Source organism: Saimiri boliviensis, chromosome 2, assembly GCF_048565385.1.
Source record: "Saimiri boliviensis isolate mSaiBol1 chromosome 2, mSaiBol1.pri, whole genome shotgun sequence".
Lineage (NCBI taxonomy): Eukaryota > Metazoa > Chordata > Mammalia > Primates > Cebidae > Saimiri > Saimiri boliviensis.
In genome coordinates, this window is record NC_133450.1 from 57,507,669 (window position 1) to 57,526,089 (window position 18,421).

Genomic DNA, 18,421 nt, shown 5'->3' on the forward strand with positions numbered 1-18,421 from the left:
CCAGGCATGGTGGCTCACGCCTGTAATCCATGCACTTTGGAGGCCAAGGCGGGTGGATCACCTGAGGTCGGGAGTTCAAGACCAGCCTGACCAACATGGTGAAACCCCATCTTTAAAAAATAAATAGGCCGGGCGCGGTGGCTCAAGCCTGTAATCCCAGCACTTTGGGAGGCCGAGGCAGGTGGATCACGAGGTCGAGAGATCGAGACCATCCTGGTCAACATGGTGAAACCCCGTCTCTACTAAAAACACAAAAAAGTAGCTGGGCATGGTGGCGCGTGCCTGTAATCCCAGCTACTCAGGAGGCTGAGGCAGGAGAATTGCTTGAACCCAGGAGGCGGAGGTTGCGGTGAGCCGAGATTGCACCATTGCACTCTAGCCTGGGTAACAAGAGCAAAACGCTGTCTCAAAAAAAAATAAATAAAATAAATAAATAAATAAATAAATAAATAAAAGACCCTTAATTCAATCACATCTGCAAAGTCTGTTTTGCAATAAAGATAACAATCACAGATTCCAAAGATTAGAATGTGGACATCTTTAGGGGCCATTATTCTGCTGACTACAGTGATCTAGACACTCCATCTCTCCACATCTACCAGCTGAATGCAGAGAATTAGGAAGCCAAAAGAGATGCAGTGAGCCAAGCAGTAGAAGGAGCCTGTGTTGCAGAATGACCAGGTAAAGCAGAGCTTCCTTGCTGACTACACTGGACTGTGAAATGAAGGAGAAAGTTAATTTACTGTGTTAAGTCACTGTGGTGGGTTGGATTATTGGCCCCAATTTTTCAACACTCCCTATGTCTATATCCTTGCCATGGTCTCACTGAGGGCAGAGCAGACTTCCTGGCCCTTCACTTTAGGCTTCACCACGTGACTTGCTTTGGCTAACAGTGTGTGATTTGAAGTGACAGTGTATCTAGGCCTTAAGACACTGCTTGCGCTTCTACTTGCATTCGTTCATCTCTGCCATTGCCTCAAGCTCAGATCCATCAGCCAAACCCCGGCTGACCTACAAATCTGTGAATGATTATTGTCGTTGTGGGTTGGTTGATTTGTTTGTTTGAGACAAAGTCCTGCTCTTGTCCCCTAGGCTGGAGTGCAGTGGTGTGATCTCTGCTCACTGCAACCTCTGCCTTCCAGGTCTAAGCGATTCTCCTGCCTCAGCCTTCCAAGTAGCTGGGATTGCAGGCACCTGCCATCACACTCAGCTAATTTTTGTATTTTTATTAGAGGCAGGGTTTCACCATGTTGGCCAAGCTGGTCTCGAACTCATGACCTCAGGTGATCCGCCTACCTTGGCTTCTCAAAGTGCTGGGATTATAGGCGTGAGCCACTGTGCCCGGCCTCATTTAAAAATTTTTTCTTTCTTTTTTTTTTTTAAGGAACAGGTTCTCACTCTGTTGTCCAGGTAGGCATGCAGTGGTGTGATCATAGCTCACTGCTGCCTCAAACCTCCTGGGCTCAAGTGATCCTCCTGCCTCAGCCTCCCAAAGCACTGGGATTATAGGCATGAACCCCCACACAGGGCTGATCTTAGGGTGATTTACCAGATAGCAATGATTGACTAAACACTCAGATTTTAAGTTTGTTTGTTTATTTAAGACGGAACCTAACTCGAGTACAGTGGTGCGATCTCAGCTCATTGCAACCTCTGCCTCCCAGGTTCAAGTGATTCTCCTGCCTCAGCCTTCCAAGTAGCTTGGATTACAGACATGCTCCACCATGCCCAGCTAATGTTTGTAATTTTTAAAATTAGAGACAGGGTTTCACCATGTTGGCTAGGCTGTCTGGAACTCCTGACCTCAGGTGATCTGCCCACCTTGGCCTCCCAAAGTGCTGAGATTACCCACATGAGCCACCACATCCAACCTTAATTTGTTTATTACAGCAGGTAGACTAAAACAGAGAGGAGAATTATTGAGTGAAAAAAACTGGAAGAACAGAATGCTGTGAGGATGGCATCTGTGATTCTAGTTTGAATCTATTATTCCAGTAGAGTAGCAGTTCCCAGTGACAGGAAGATCTAAGGTGTGGCCATGGAAGGCAGTGGCTAAAGCTGAGTGGAGGCACAGCTCCCTAGAGATAAGGACAGAGCTTCAGGTGGAATAGAAGACTTGTTACAAACCTAGTGCCTGAGCTACCACTGAATGAGGGGGACTGGTCTTGAGACTGGAAAGCTAAACAGCAGGTAACTTTGAAAAGAAAAAAATTTAGATTGTTGCAATGACTTCATAGTAGCTGGATGTGGGAGTCCTCCTCCTAACTCTCGTTGTATGGGAAGGGAGAGATCACAATTGGGACGTGAGAACTTTACTTGGAAAGATAAACTGTACTTGATCTCGGTTGTCTAATCCAGTCTCCTTGGAACAAGCAAAGCAGTGGGGCTGCGCACCCTTCATTGAATGACGGATGTGAAATTATATCGGAGCTTCTGCTGAGTGGACCAAAGAACTGCAGTGCTGGCTAGGTATTTCAACAAGGCCTGAATTACGTGCAAATGCAAACTGTTTTCCACTAGTACATCTAATGTAAAATTGCTTTTGTATCAATTGGCTCATTATTTCATTGTCTCCTAAATTGCAGAGACAAGAAATAGCATGAGAGTATTTTGCATATCCTCTATAGAAATTAAGTTTTCTGATAAGGATACAATCCTGAGATAAATGAGCTTGAAGTTTGAGTGCTCCTAAAAAAGGGCCTTGGCATGCTTATAAACACACTTCTTTATTTCTCTCCCCCTTTCTTACTTCTGATCTTGCTTTTTCTACTTGTGTAGAACTCACTTATTTCTGCAGCTCTAAAGGCATCCTGAGATAAAAAGTTCATTTGCCAACGAAGTTGCTTACATTGCCTTCTGAAACAGACTACAGTTTCTTTTACTAATTATGTTTCATTTATTTATTTATTTATTTAGAGCTAAAGTCTCGCTATTGCTGGCCAGGTTTGTCTTGAACACTTAGCCTCAAGCAATCCTCCTGCCTCAGCCTCCCAAAGTGTTAGGATTACAGGTATGAGCCACAGTTCCCTGCCCCTTTCCTCATTATGGGATTGCAGTGGTGCATTTTTAATCCCAAACAGTGTACATGGTATAACAGGCAGAATAATGGCCCCTAAAAAGTCTGTGTCCTAATCCCTGGAATGTGTAAATATGTTACATTACATGGCAAAGGGGAATTAAATCAGCAGATGGAATTAAATTTGCTAATCACCTGACCTTGAGATGAGAAGATTACTGTGGATAATGTGTGAGCTCAATATGATATAATCACAAGGATCCTTATGAGTGGAAGAAGGAACCTGAAGCCGATACCAGAGAGATGGCAGTGTGAGAAAGACAGCCCGACATTGCTGGCTTTGAAGACAGAAGAAATGCACCAAACTCCAGAAGCTGGAAAAGCCAAGGAAACAGATTCTGCCTTAGATCCTCCAGAAGGAATGCAGGCAGCCCTGTCAACACGTTGATTTTGGCTCCTTTTTCACTTCTGATCTCCAAAGTGAAAGGATGATAAATATGTATTGTTTTAAACCGTTAAGTTTGTGGTAATTCAGCACAGCAGCAATACAAGACAAATACATGGCATTCTCAATTCTGTGAGCTATTCCAGGATCCCTCCAGCAAATCCTCCTTTTTCTAGTTTGGGTTGGATTTTGGTCTCCTTCACCTCAATTTACAAGATCTCTTATTGTAAAATAGCACTTCTCACTAGGACAACAATCAGATTTTCAGAAATAAAATACATATGTTAAACCCTAAACATGTCGTGACAAGATTTCTTCTGTGTGCTGAATGGATAGGAAAAATAAATTTGAAGAAGTAGAACTGTGACATGGTAATTGCCTCATAAACTGCATACCTTGACCATACCTCAGCTTTCCATTGAAACTGCTCTCTGTAACCTTAATGTGACAGGCAAGCCGTCCAAACCAACGCCATTTTGGCCCCTGTGCCATTTTAAGAAAAACTAAGACTTGGCTGGGCGCAGTGGCTCAAGCTTGTAATCCCAGCACTTTGGGAGGCCGAGGTAGGTGGATCACGAGGTCAAGAGATCGAGACCATCCTGGTCAACATGGTGAAACCCCATCTCTACTTAAAATACAAAAAATTAGCTGGGCATGGTGGCACGTGCCTGTAATCCCAGCTACTCAGGAGGCTGAGGCAGGAGAATTGCCTGAACCCAGGAGGCGGAGGTTGTGGTGAACCGAGATCATGCCATTGCACTCCAGCCTGGGTAACAAGAGCAAAACTCCGTCTCAAAAAAAAAGAAAAAGAAAAGAAAAGAAAAGAAAAACTAAGACTTGTAATAAGTAACTAAGGTCTGTAATTTCCACTTTACTCAGACAATGAGTAAACTAACACTTATCTTGACTTCTGTGAACCACTTAAGTAACAATCGGAATGTCCAAAGTCCCCTGGCCCTCAGAATGTCCGAAGCCCCTCACCCTCACCCCTACCCAGGAGGTGGTTTAAGGGCGTAAAAGGTCTTGACACCCTCCTTTCGGGCCACAAGTTAGAGAGACGTGAGTCCTCCGTGGCCGCCGGCAATAAAGACCCTGTAATTTGGCCTAGTCTTTGTCCCAGTGGTGATTTTGTGCTCGCTTGGTTACAACAAAAACTAGCATTTGACAGGTAAAATTATGTCACTGAATTAAAATGTAGATAAAGGAGCCACATGTTCTAATTTCCCTCTGATTTTTTTTTTGTCCCATGGGTTTTTGGAAGTTTGTGCTTGGTTTCCAGAAAGATATTCCAAATATCTTTCTGTTGTTTACTTCTAATTTAATTTTATTATGTTCACAACATCCTTTGTATTATTTGAAACTTTTGGCCAGGTGGGTTGCCTCACACCTATAATCCCAGCACTTTGGGAAGCTGAGGTGGGCAGATCACCTGAGGTCATGAGTTCAAGGCCAGCCTGGCCAACATGGTGAAACCCTGTCTGTACTAAAAATACAAAAAAAAAAAAAAAAAAAAAAAAAAGTAGCCAGCAGTCATGGTGTGTGCCTGTAGTCCGAGCTACTCGGGAGGCTTTGGTGGGAGACTCACTTGAACCCAGGAGGCGGAGGTTGTAGTGAGCCGAGATCACACCATTTTACTCTAGCAGCCTGAGTCACAGAGGGAGACTTAGTCTCAGGGAAAAAAAAAAAAAAAAAGGGGACCAGTCACGGTGGCTCATGCCTGTAATCCCAGCACTTTGGGAGGCCAAGGCAGGAGGATCACCTGAGGTTAGGAGTTTGGGACCAGCATGACCACCATGGTGAAAACCCATTTCTATTGAAAATGCAAAAATTAGCCAGGCATGGTGGCAGGCACCTGTAATCCCAACTACTCAGGAGGCTGAGGCAGGAGAATTGCTTGAACCTGGGAGGCAGAGGTTGCAGTGAGCTAAGATCGAGCCACTGCATTCCAGCCTGGGCAACGAGAATGAGACCGTGTCTCGAAAAGAAAAGAAAGACAGAAACTTATAAGATGTATTTAGACTTGAAGCCATTATCCTCAGCAAACTAACACAGGAGCAGAAAACCAAATGCCACATGTTCTTACTTATAAGTGGGAGCTGAATGATGAGAACACGAGGACACATGGGGTTGAACAACACACACTGGGGCCTGTTGGAGGGTGGCAGGTGGGAGGAGGGAGCGCACCAGGAAGCTAATGAATGCTGGGCTTAATACCTAGGTAATGAAATGAACTGTCCAGCAAACCACCATGGCACACATTTACCTATATAACAAACCTGCACATCCTGCACATGTACCTCTGAACTTAAATAAAAGTTGGAAACTTTAAAAAATGTATTTAGACTTGTTTTTTGACCCAGAAAATAGTCTATTTTGATAAATGTTCTGTGTGCTCTTAAAAAAGACGTGTATTCTGAGAAGAATATATATAGAATACAGAGTGTTCTATAAGTGTCAGGTCACATTGGTTGATAATGTTCAGTCTTGTCTACTTGTTCTATTAATCATTGAAAGAGGTGTTCAAATCTGCGACTCTAACGGCGGATTTGTCTGTCTCTCATTGCAGTTCTATCAGTTTGTGCTTCATGTATTTTGAAACTCTGCTGCTAAGTGTATAAATACTTAGAATTATGTCTTCTTGAGGAATTTGATCCCCTTTCTATTATAAAGTGAACCTCTTTATTTCTATTAATATTTTTTGTTCTGAAATCTACTTTCTTTGATATTGATATAGCCCCTGCAGTTTTCTTTTAAATAGTGTTAACATGATATATATTTTACCATCCTTTTCTTTTAACCTGTCTGTGTCTTCATATTTGAAATGGTTTTCTTGTGGCATCATATACTTGGTTCTTACTTTTGTATCCAAACAATCTTTTTTTTTTTTTTTTTTTTGAGACAGAGTCTCACCCTGTCGCCAGGTGCTAGGCTGGAGTGCAGTGGCACAGTCTCGGCTCACTGCAACCTCTCCTGCATCAGCCTCCCGAGTAGCTGGGACTACAGGCGCTTGCCACCACACCCAGCTAATTTTTGTATTTTTAGTAGAGACGGGGTTCACCATGTTGGCCAGGATGGTCTCAATTTCTTGACCTTGTGATCTGCCCACCTCGGCCTCCCAAAGTACTGGGATTACAGGCTTGAGTCACTGCACCTGGCCTGTATCCAAACAATCTTATCATCTCTTCCTTTTAATTGGGATGTTTGAACCATTTATATCTAATGTGACTACTGATGTGGGATATGTTTGTAATTAAATAAACCATCTTGCTATTTGTTTTCTGTTTTCTATTTGTACCACCTGTTCTCTTTTCCCTTTCTCTCCCTTTTCTACCTTCTTAGGGATCAATTCAGTATTTTTATCAGTCCATCTTATCTCCTTTATTGACTTATTGGCTATTAGTCTTTGTTTTATTTTTTTCTTAGTAGTTGCTTCAGGGTTTGCTATATTCTGAATGTTTAAATTCCCCCAAACTTCGTATGTTGAAACCCTTATCTCCACGGTGATAGTATTAGGAGATGCAACCTTTGGGAGACACGCCATTATGTCAGAGCTCTCGTAAATGGGATTAGTGCCCTTAGAAGAGAGAGTTGAGGCCGGGCACAGTGGTGGCTCATGCCTGTAATTCCAGCACTTTGGGAGGCCAAGGCAGGTGGATTGCTTGAGTTCAGGAGTTTGAGACCACCTTGGCAACATGGTGAAATCAAAAATGCAAAAAATTAGCCAGGCATGATGGCACGTGCCTGTGGTCCCAGCTTCTTGGGAGGCTGAGGTGGGAGGATCTCTCAAGCCTGGGAGGTGGAGGCTGCAGCAAGCCAAGATCATGCCACTGCACTCCAGCCTGGGAAACAGAGTCCAACCTTTTCGCGAACAAACAAACAAATGAGACTTGAGAGAGACCTCTCACCCCTTCTACCATGTGAGGTTAGAGTGAGAAGACTCTGCAAGGAAGTGGCCCCTTACTACACCCTGAATCTGCCAGCACTTTGATCTTGGACTTTTCAGGCTTCGGAACGGTGAGAAATAAATTTCTTTTGTTTATAAGCCACTCGTCTGTGATATTTTGTAATAGCAGCTCCAATGGACTAAAAACAGGGTTTATAATATACATCTTCAGCTTTTCAATTTGACTTGAAGCAATGGTATACCACTTCACATCTAGTGTAAGGATTTTACAGCTGTGTATCTTCATTTCCTCCCTCCTAGCCTTTGTTGGCATACATTTTATTTTTGTTTGTTATAAACCTCACAGTACATAAGCAAAAATAATAAACATTGTTTATTAAAAATTGGCAGGGTGAAGTGGCTCATGCCTGTAATCCTAGCACTTTAGGAAGCCAAGGCGGGTGGATTGCTGAGCTCAGGAGTTCAAGAACAACCTGGGCAATGTGGTGAAACCCTGTCTTTACTAAAAATACATACATATATATATATTAGCAGGGTGTGGTGGCCCATGCCTATAGTCCCACCTACTCAGGAGGCTGAGACAGGAGAATTGCTTGAACCCAGGAGGCAGAGGTTTCAGTGAGCCGAGATAGTGCCATTGCACTCCAGCCTGGGTGACAGAATGAGACTCTGTCTCAAAAATAAATAAATAATGTCTTTTATGTTTACCCTCGTATTTACAATTTTCCATTTTCTTCATCCCTTTGTGTAGATCCTGACATCCATCTGGTATAATTTTCCTTCTAGCTGAAGAACTTCCTTTAACAATTTTGGTAATACTGGCATTCTGCTGATGAATTCTTTTAGCTTTTGTATATCTTTAAAAATCTTGAGGCCGGGCGTGGTGGCTCACGCCTGTAATCCCAGCACTTTGGGAGGCCGAGAGGGGTGGATCACGAGGTCAAGACATCGAGACCATCCTGGTCAACATGGTGAAACCCCGTCTCCACTAAAAATACAAAAATTAGCCGGGCGCGGTGGCGCACGCCTGTAGTCCCAGCTACTCGGGAGGCTGAGGCAGGAGAATTGTCTGAACCCAGGAGGCGGAGGTTGCGGTGAGCCGAGATCGGGCCATTGCACTCCAACCTGGGTAACACGAGCGAAACTCCGTCTCAAAAAAAAAAAAAAAAAAAAGATGGTTCACACCTGTAATCCCAGCACTTTGGGGGGACAAGGTTGGAGGATCACTTGAGCCCAGGAGTTCAAGACCAGCCTGGGCAATATACAACTTGTTTATACAATTTTTTTTTTTTTTTGTCCTCTCACTGGCCCTGGAACTGCCTCAGTTTCTTCTCTGTGAAGCACCACTCATCCACACTGCATTAGTAATGAAGAAAGAGAGACACAGAGGGGGATCACATTCTAGGGCAGACTGACCTAATTTGGATTTTAACATTTCTTAACTTAAAAATTCCCGGTCCAAGCTGGGCTAAGTGACTCACGCCTGTAATCCCAGCACTTTGGGAGGCCGAGGCGGGAGGATTGCCTGAACTCAGGAGTTCAAGACCAGCCTGGGCAACATGGTGAAACCCCGGCTCTACTAAAATACAGAAAATTAGACGGGCGTGGCAGCATGTGCCTGTGTTCCAGCTACTCCTCCTTACTACTAAGGCAGGAGAATTGCAAGAACCCTGGAGGCAGAGGTTGCAGTGAGCCGAGATTGCACCACTACATTCCAGCCTGAGAGACAGAGCAAGACTACGTATCAAAAAAAGAAAAAAAAAAATTCCTCGTTCATTCCCTTTTAAGGAGAAATCGTCTTGTGTCTTTTCCATTCAGGCTGTAGCCTCTAGGCGTTGTGCTGGGTCCGTCTTAAGGTCACTTATAGTGCCTTTGGGCACATTTAGAAAAAGGCACCCTAAGCTGGCACTGTGGCTTATGCCTATAATCCCAGTACTTTAGGAGGCTGAGGTGGGCGGATCACCTGAGGTCAGGAGTTCAAGACCAGCCTGGCCAACATGGTGAAACCCTGCCTCTACTACAAATACAAATATTAGCCTGGCATGGTGGCAGGCACCAGTAATCCCAGCTACTTGGGAGGCTGAGGCAGGAGAGTTGTTTGAACCCGGGAGGCAGAGGTTGCAGTGGATCGCACCACTGCACTCCAGTCTGGGTGACAGAGCAAGACTCTGTTTCAAAAAACAAAACAAAGCCGGGCGCGGTGGCTCAAGCCTGCAATCCCAGCACTTTGGGAGGCCGAGGCGGGTGGATCACGAGGTCAAGAGATCGAGACCATCCTGGTCAACATGGTGAAACCCCGTCTCTACTAAAAGTGCAAAAAATTAGGTGGGCATGGTGGCACGTGCCTGTAATCCCAGCTACTCAGGAGGCTGAGGCAGGAGAATTGCCTGAGCCCAGGAGGCGGAGGTTGCGGTGAGCCGAGATCGCGCCATTGCACTCCAGCCTGGGTAACAAGGGAGAAACTCCGTCTCAAAAACAAAACAAAACAAAACAAAACAAAACAAAACAAAACAAAACAAAACGGCACTATATTCAGGAGGCCTCACAACACATGGCCAGATTGCAGCCCCAGTGCCTCCTTACCTGGCTAACTTGTCTCACTCCCTCAGATTCTAATTTATATCTGATAGAGTAGTTTAGCTCTTTCTTTACTTGCTCCAGGCCATCGAACTTACTCCTAAGGGCTTCATTTTTTAAATTAATTTTAAAATGTGCTCCTAAACCCTAATAGTTCTAATTAACACTGGGATCAGTTTTGAATTTTCTTCCCCTGCTGAATGTACACCATGATGATGGCAGTGGTGAGGAGGATAATAACAGTCCTTAAGCCAGTAAGTTCAAGTTATTTCATGAAGACAAAAACGGCCTTTTCCAGGAAAATAAATGCTCTTTTCTTTGACATGTAAGAGATTTTATGTTATACCCCTATTCACTACAGAATAGAAACTAGAGTCTCTAAAGTACTTTAAGCTCTCAAAAATAAAAATGCTTGACTCTGCAGATGCATTTGATAAATATATCTGTCTGGCAGCAAGCCAGCAAGTTCCTGAAAGACAACAGGATGTCAGCCCAGCTTTATGAAGCATATTTATTGTCAGAGTCATCACATTTTCTAACAGACCATGGGGAAGTAGGAGACATGGGCCACAGTTTTGACATAGTGTGTTTCTGCAATTTTAAAATGCACCAACAGCATTTGGGAGAAACAATAAAGGGAACATGTTAAATGTTTACACCAAGTATAAGTTACATACTGATTTCAGAATTTTACAATGAGAACAATAAAAGTGTATCTTGGAAGCAGGAAGTGCAGTACTTTTTGTTTAGGCATAGCATATTCCTCTATATCCTGAAGAAAAAGTCATTTTGCTAATATTATTGCTAAATAAAAGCACAATAGTCTTTAAAATAGAAACTAGAGGCCTGGGCACGGTGGCTCACACCTGTAATCCCAGCACTTTGGGAGGCCGAGGCAGGCAGATCACCTGAAGTCAGAAGATCGAGACCAGCCTGACCAACATGGAGAAACCCCATCTCTACTAAAAATACAAAATTAGCTGGGCATGGTGGCACATGCCTCTAGTCCCACCACTCAGGAGGCTGAGGCAGGAGAATGGCTTGAACCCAAGAGGTGGAGGTTGCAGTGAGCCAAGATCGCACCACTGCACTCCAGCCTGGGCAAAAGGAGCGGGGAAAAAATATATGTATAAACTAGAGAATCTGTATATTTATAGCTAGGTATAAAGTTAGTCTCTTTCTAGACTCCATAAAATATGGGCTATGAAGAAGAAGAATTTGGAGAGGATAAGACTAGTAGAGACCAACCAACCTCTCTGAGACTCAGTTCTCTAATATATATATAATGGATAAAATAAGGCACCATTCCTATTAGGTTGGCATAATGATGAAATGAAATAATACATGTGAAATCCTTAGTGTAATGCCTGAAGCTTAATACTGTCTACTGCTCCACAGAAATTCAAAAGGAATCACAAAGAGAAGACTAGAGGATTATTTATTCCTGGTATTAATCCAATTCAACAAATATTTAATGATCATCAACTTTATTTGTATTTATTTATTTTTTTGAGATGGAGTCTTGCTCTCTTGCCCAGGCTAGAATGCTATGGCACAATCTCAGCTCACTGCAACCTCCACCTCTCAGATTCAGACAATTATCCTGCCTCAGCCTCCAAAGTAGCTGGGATTACAGGTGTGTGCCATCATGCCCGGCTAATTTTTGTATTTTTAGTAGAGACAGGGTTTCACCATGTTGGCTAGGCTGGTCTTGAACTCCTGACCCCAGGTGATCCACCCGCCTTGGCCTCTCAAAGTGCTGGGATTACAGGCGTGAGCCACTGAGCCCAGCTAATCATCAGCTTTACGCCAAGAATTGGGCTGGGAGCAGGTATAGGAGGAAACAGAAAAGAATGCTGTGGCCAGGCAAAGTGGCTAACATCTGTAATCCCAGCATTTTAGGAGGTTGAGGCCAGATGATTGCTTCAGCCCAGAAGTTTGAGACCAGCCTGGACAACTGAATGAGACCCTTTCTCTATAACAAATTAAATAAAAATAAAATAAAAATAAATTAGTCTGGTGTGGTGGCATGCACGTGTTGTTCCAGCTACTCAGGACACTGAGGCAGGAGGATTGTTTGAGCCCAGGAGTTTAAGACTATGATTGCAGTACTGTACTGCAGCCTAGGTGACAGACTGTGATCCCATCTCTAAAAAAAAGAATACTGTGGTATCTTGTTTTAGGAAGAGGTAGCAGAGGACAAATATTGGATTTATTTAATTTTATTAACTAAATCTTAAGTTTAAATGTTGACAATGTCCTACTTGAATTATTGAATATATTTTTTATGAAGTATGTTGTTTTGCTCTAAATACACATATCTAGTTTAATGTGTATTGTTTTATGTAGATGACTTATATATAATTTTGTGTTTGTCTGTAATTCTAACCACAGAATGTTAGTTTTCAGTGGCACTAACACTCTCTTCTCCAAGAACATTAAAATAAATGAGCCACTGGAATAGTCTCATCACCTCTAATTATTGGGCCTTAGGAGTAAATGAATCAATGAAGAACTATGCCTTACTTCTAAAATAGCAAGCTTAGAGATGTGCCAAGACATGACAGGTCCTTGTTCCTGAGGACAAGGGTGAATGGCCTTGTAGGACTCTTTTTTTTTGAGACGGAGTTTCGCTCTTGTTACCCAGGCTGGAGTGCAATGGCACGATCTCGGCTCACCGCAACCTCCGCCTCCTGGGTTCAGGCAATTCTCCTGCCTCAGCCTCCTGAGTAGCTGGGATTACAGGCACATGCCACCATGCCCAGCTAATTTTTTGTATTTTTAGTAAAGATGGGGTTTCACCATGTTGATCAGAATGGTCTCAATCTCTTGACCTCGTGATCCACCCGCCTCGGCCTCCCAAAGTGCTGGGATTACAGGCTTGAGCCACCGCGCCCGGCGGCCTTGTAGAACTCTTAAAGGAGACTGCATATTAGCCTAGGTTTTGTAATAGCCAGTCTTCAAGATGGCCCTCAGTGATCTTTGCCTGTTGGTATTCACGCCCTTGTGTAGTTTCCTTCCATATTGAATTGGGGTTGGCCCTCTGTGACCAATGGAAGATAGCAGAAGTGATGGTGGACCTTCCAAGGCTGTCATAAAAGCCACTGATGCTTCTGCTTCAGTCTCTTGGATCACTCACTCTGGGAAAAGCCAGCTACAATCCTATGAGGACCCTGAATAACCCTTGTAGAAAGGCCAATATGGAGAAGAATGAAGGTGACCAACCAACAGTCAGCACCACTTTGCGAGTCATGTGAATTAGTCAGCTTGGAAGTGAATCCTTCAGCCCTACTCAAGCCTTGAGATGACTGCAGCTCTGGCCAAAATCTGATTGCATCCTTCTCAGAGCAAGAACTTCCTGTCAAACCCTTCCAAATTTCATGACCCAAAGAAACCATGAGAAATAATACATGATTATTGTTTTTCTAAGCCACTAACTAAGTTTTAGAATAACATGTTACTGATACAGAAGGTATGGAAGTGATGTGACTCATTTGAGAAATTTTTTTTTTTTTTTTTTTTTTTAAATAAGACGGGGTTTCACCATGTTGGTCAGGCTGGTCTTGAACTCTCGATCTCAGGTGATCTGCCTGCCTTGGCCTCCAAAGTGCTTGGATTACAGGCGTGAGCCACTTTGCCTGGCGTTTTTTTTTTTTTTTTTTTTTGAGACAGGGTCTCACTCCTGTCGCCCAGGCTGGAGCACAGTGGTATGATCATGGTTCACTGCAACCTTGACTTCCTGGGCTCAGGTGATGCTCCCACTTCAGCCTCTCAAGCAGCCAGGACTACAGGCACGCACAACCACCCTTGGCTAATTTTTAAATTTTTTGTAGAGATGGAGTCATGCTATGTTGCCAGGGCTGGTCTGAACAGCCTGGGCACCAGCAATCCTCCCGCCATGGCCTCCCAAAGTGCTTGGATTGCAGATATAAGATGCTACAGACAGCCACAGACCTGCATTTTAGAAACAACTCTCCCTGAAGCTAGGCAGGATGGCTCACACCTATAATCCCAGTGCTTTGGGAGGCTGAGGCGAGAGGATCACTTGAGGTCAGGAGTTCAAGACAAGGCTGGCCAGCATGCTAAAACCCCATTTCTACTAAAAATACAAAAATTAGCTGGGCATTATGGTTCACACCTGTAGTCCCAGATACTTGGGAGGCTGAGGCAGGAGAATCACTTGTGCTTGGGAGGCAGAAGTTGCATTAAGGCAAGATTGCACCACTATACTCCAGCCTGAGTGATAGAGCAAGACTCCATCTCTCTCTCTCTCTTTCTCTCTCTCTCTCTCTCTATATATATATACATATATATATATATACACACACACACACACATATATATATGCAATATTTTGAAGACATCAGCAACATTGTCTGATTTTACTTATTTATTTATTATTATATAGCTTTTCATATAGAGACAGGATCTTGCTATGCTTCCCAGGCCGATCTTGAACTCCTGGCCTAAAGTTATCTTCCTGTCTTGGCCTCCCAAAGTGCTAGGGATTACAAGTGTGAGCCACTGCCACAGCTCATAATCTGATTCTAAAGAGGCTATTGATTTACTAACCTGAATTTATTTTTAAATTTTATATATTTTTAAATTTTTTGAGATGGACCAACTCTTGCTCTGTCACTTAGGCTGGAATGTAGTGGTATGATCTCAACTCACTGAAACCTCTGCCTCCTGGTTCAAGTGATTCTCCTGCCTCCGCCTCTTGAGTAGCTGGGATTAAAGGCACATGCCACCATGCTTGCCTAAATTTTTTGTGTATTTTTAGTAGAGATGGGGTTTTGCCATGTTGGCCAGGCTAGTCTCGAACTCTTGACCTCAGGTGATCTGCCTACCTTGGCTTCCCAAAGTGCTGGAATTACAGGTGTGGGCCATCACACCTGGTATCCTAGTGAATTTCTTTTTTTTTTTTTTTTTGAGAAGGAGTTTCGCTCTTGTTACCCAGGCTGGAGTGCAATGGTGCGATCTCGGCTCACCGCAACCTCCGCCTCCCGGATTCAGGCAATTCTCCTGCCTCAGCCTCCTCAGTAGCTGGGATTACAGGCACGCACCACCATGCCCAGCTAATTTTTTGTATTTTTAGTAGAGACGGGGTTTCACCATGTTGACCAGGTTGGTCTCGATCTCTTGACCTCGTGATCCACCCGCCTTGGCCTCCCAAAGTGCTGAGATTACAGGCTTGAGCCACCGCGCCCGGCCTAAACTGAAATTTAAACATGTGTATTAAGAAATTCACTAGGAGCCGGGCGCGGTGGAGGTTGCGGTGAGCCGAGATCGCGCCATTGCACTCCAGCCTGGGTAACAAGAGCGAAACTCCGTCTCAAAAATAAATAAATAAATAAATAAATTTCAGTTTAGTAGGCCAGGCAATATGGGAATATGTCTGTTGAGAACCAAAAGACATACTGATCACATTTCAAATGGTATCTGGCCTGGCACATGGCTCACGCCTGTATTCCCAGGATTTTGGGAGGCTAAGGTGGGAGGATACGTTAGCCCAGGAGATGGAGGCTGCAGTGAGCTATGATTGTGCCACTGCACACCATCCTGGGCAATGGAGCCAGACTCTGTCTCTAAAAAGTAAATAAATAAAGTAAAACAAAATAAAATAAAATGTATCTCAGACATGCTTAAAAAACATTTTACACATTCTGCAAATGTATCGGACGCACTTTTTTTTCTTTTTCTTTTTCCACAGGCTGGTGGTGTGGAATAAGACACACTTCTAACTAAGGAATCAAGTTGCTACTAAATAATAGTCATTTTTCTCTCTTTAAGATAAGCCTTCAGAAGGTCACTCGATAAAGAAACAGGAGATTAAGGGTTATTATTTATGATGTTATTTCAAAAATAGTCTTTTGAAACCATCGGCTGCCTGGTTTTCAGAAGGTAAACAGCAGAGGGCACTCTAGGCTTTATAGATTGCAGAAAATGCAAGTGGATCCCTCCAGAAGTAGGGAGTTAGTGCCTTAATCTTTATTTTCATAAAGATACTTTCAGATTATTATTATTTTGAGACTGAGTCTCACTCTGTTACCCAGGCTGGAGTGCGGTGGCACGATCTCGGCTTACCGCAACTTCCGCCTCCTGGGTTCAAGGGATTTTCCTGCCTCAGCCTCTTGAGTAGCTGAGATTACAGGAGCCTGCTGCCATGCCCAGCTAATTTTTGTATGTTTAGTAGAGACAGGGTTTCACCATGTTGGTCAAGCTGGTCTCAGATTCCTAACTTCAGGTGATCCACCCGCTTCGGCCTCCCAAAGTGTTGGGATTATACAAGTATGAGCCACTGTGCCTGGCCGATACTTTCAGCTTATGAGCTTGCCTGTTGGAGGACTGTAGAACAGTTACTTGGTAATAAAAACTGAAGCCTCTGAACTCCCAAATAGCCATGTCTATCAACATCCACAAATAATTTTAAAATAATTTCAAGAGAATGAGAAGATGAGCCACAGACTGGAAAAAAATATTTGCGAAAGGCTTTTCTAATAAAAGACTGTTATTCAAAATAGATAAAGCTCTCTTAAAACACAGAATAATAAAAACAGCCTGATTTAAAAATGGGCAAAAGATCAGAACAAACTCACCAAATAAAATATACAGTTGGCAAATAAGCACATGAAAAGATTTTGATATGTCACTAGGGATGTACAAATTAAAACAACAATTCCATAAGACCACACACCTATTAGAACGGCAAAAATCCAAAACACTGACAACATCAAATGCTGGCGAGGATGGGGAACAACAGGAACTCTCATTCACTGCTGTTGGGAGTGCCAAATAATACAGCCCCTTTGGAAAATAGTTTGGCTGTTTCTTACAAAACTAAATGTCTTACCACAAGATACAGCAATTGTATTCTTAGGTATTTACCAAATAAGTTGAAAACTTATGTCCCCACAAAAACCTGCACATCAATGTTTATAGCAGCTTTGTTCAAAGTGATCAAAACATGGAAGCAATATGAAAATGTCCTCAGTAGGTGAATGGATAATACATGGAGATAATGGAATACTATTCAGCACTGAAAATAAATGAGTTATCAAGCCATGAAAAGACATGGAGGCACCTTCAATACCTATTACTAAGTGAAAGAAGCCAATCTGAAAAGGCTACCTATTGTATGTTTCCAATTATATGACATTCTAGAAAAGGCAGCTAGGCATAGTGGTGTGTACCTGTAGCCCCAGTTACTTGGTAGGCTGAGGCGGGAGGATCACTTAGGCCCAGGAGTTCGAGATCAGCCTGGGCAACATAGTAAGACTCTGTTTTGAAAGAAAGAAAGAAAGAGAGAGAGAAAGAAAGGAAGAAAGACAAAAGAAGGAAGGAAAGAAGGAGAGAGAGAGAGAGAGAGAAAGAAAAAAGAAAAAGGAGAGAGAAAGAAAGAAAGAGAAGAAGGAAGGAAGGAAGGAAGGAAGGAAAGAAAGAAAGAAAGAAAGACAAAGTCTCACTTTGTCCCCAGGCTGGAGTGCAGTGACTCCGTCTCGGCTTCCTACAACCTCTGCCACCCTGGTTCAAGCAATTCTCCTGCCTCAGCCTCCCAAGTAGCTGGGATTACAGGCTCCTGCCACTGTGCTCAGCTAATTTTAGTATTTTTAGTAGAGACGAGGTTTCACCATCTTGGTCAGGCTGGTCTTGAACTCCTGACCTCATGATCCACCTGCCTCAGCCTCCCAAAGTGTTGGGATTATAGGTGTGAGCCACCATGCCCGGCCATCTCTGTACTTTCAACTTAATATTGCTAAGAACCTAGAACTGCTCTAGGGAATAGTCTACTAATGGTGGCTCACACCTGTAATCCCAGCACTTTGAGAGGACATAGCAGGCAGATTCACTTAGAGCTCAGGAGTTTGAGACCAGCCTGGGCAACATGGCAAAACCCTGTCTCTACCCCCCCCCAAAAAAATATATATATATACAAAAATTAGCTGAGCATAGTGTCTTGTGCCTGTAGTCCCAGCTACTCAGGAAGCTGAGATTGGAAGATCACTCGAGCCCAGGAGGTGGAGGTTGCAACAAGCCAAGATCGCACCACTGCACGCCAGCCTGGGTGACAGAGTAAAACTCTGCCTAAAATTAAAAAAAAAAGGAGTCTATTAAAAGCAATTTCTTAATCCTGAACACTGCTGAAACGAGCATGGATTATTGGAACAATACAGAGAAAATCAGCACAGATCCTGCCCAGGCTGACACGCACATTTATGAAGTGTTCCGTATTTAAAATACTAATGAGAATTCAGTGTTCTTGTATCAGTGTTTCCCATTATTAAATTTGTTCTTTTAATGAGTCACCTAGTGATACAGGTTTCCAGGAGATAATATACCCAAGATTATCAGGATTTTTTTTTTTTTTTTTTTTTTTTTTTTTTTTTTTTTTTAGACAGTTTCATCTGTTGCCCAGGCTGGAGTGCAGTGGCTGGGATTATAGGTGCGTGCCACCACACCTGGCTAATTTTTGTATTTT

The 18,421-nt window shown here is 43.3% G+C and overlaps 1 pseudogene; it reads left to right on the forward strand.

Annotated features, from left to right (window-relative positions):
- Positions 1-18,080: 18,080 nt before the first annotated feature.
- LOC120364133 (U6 spliceosomal RNA) lies at positions 18,081-18,178 on the forward strand (annotated as a pseudogene).
- Positions 18,179-18,421: the final 243 nt, after the last annotated feature.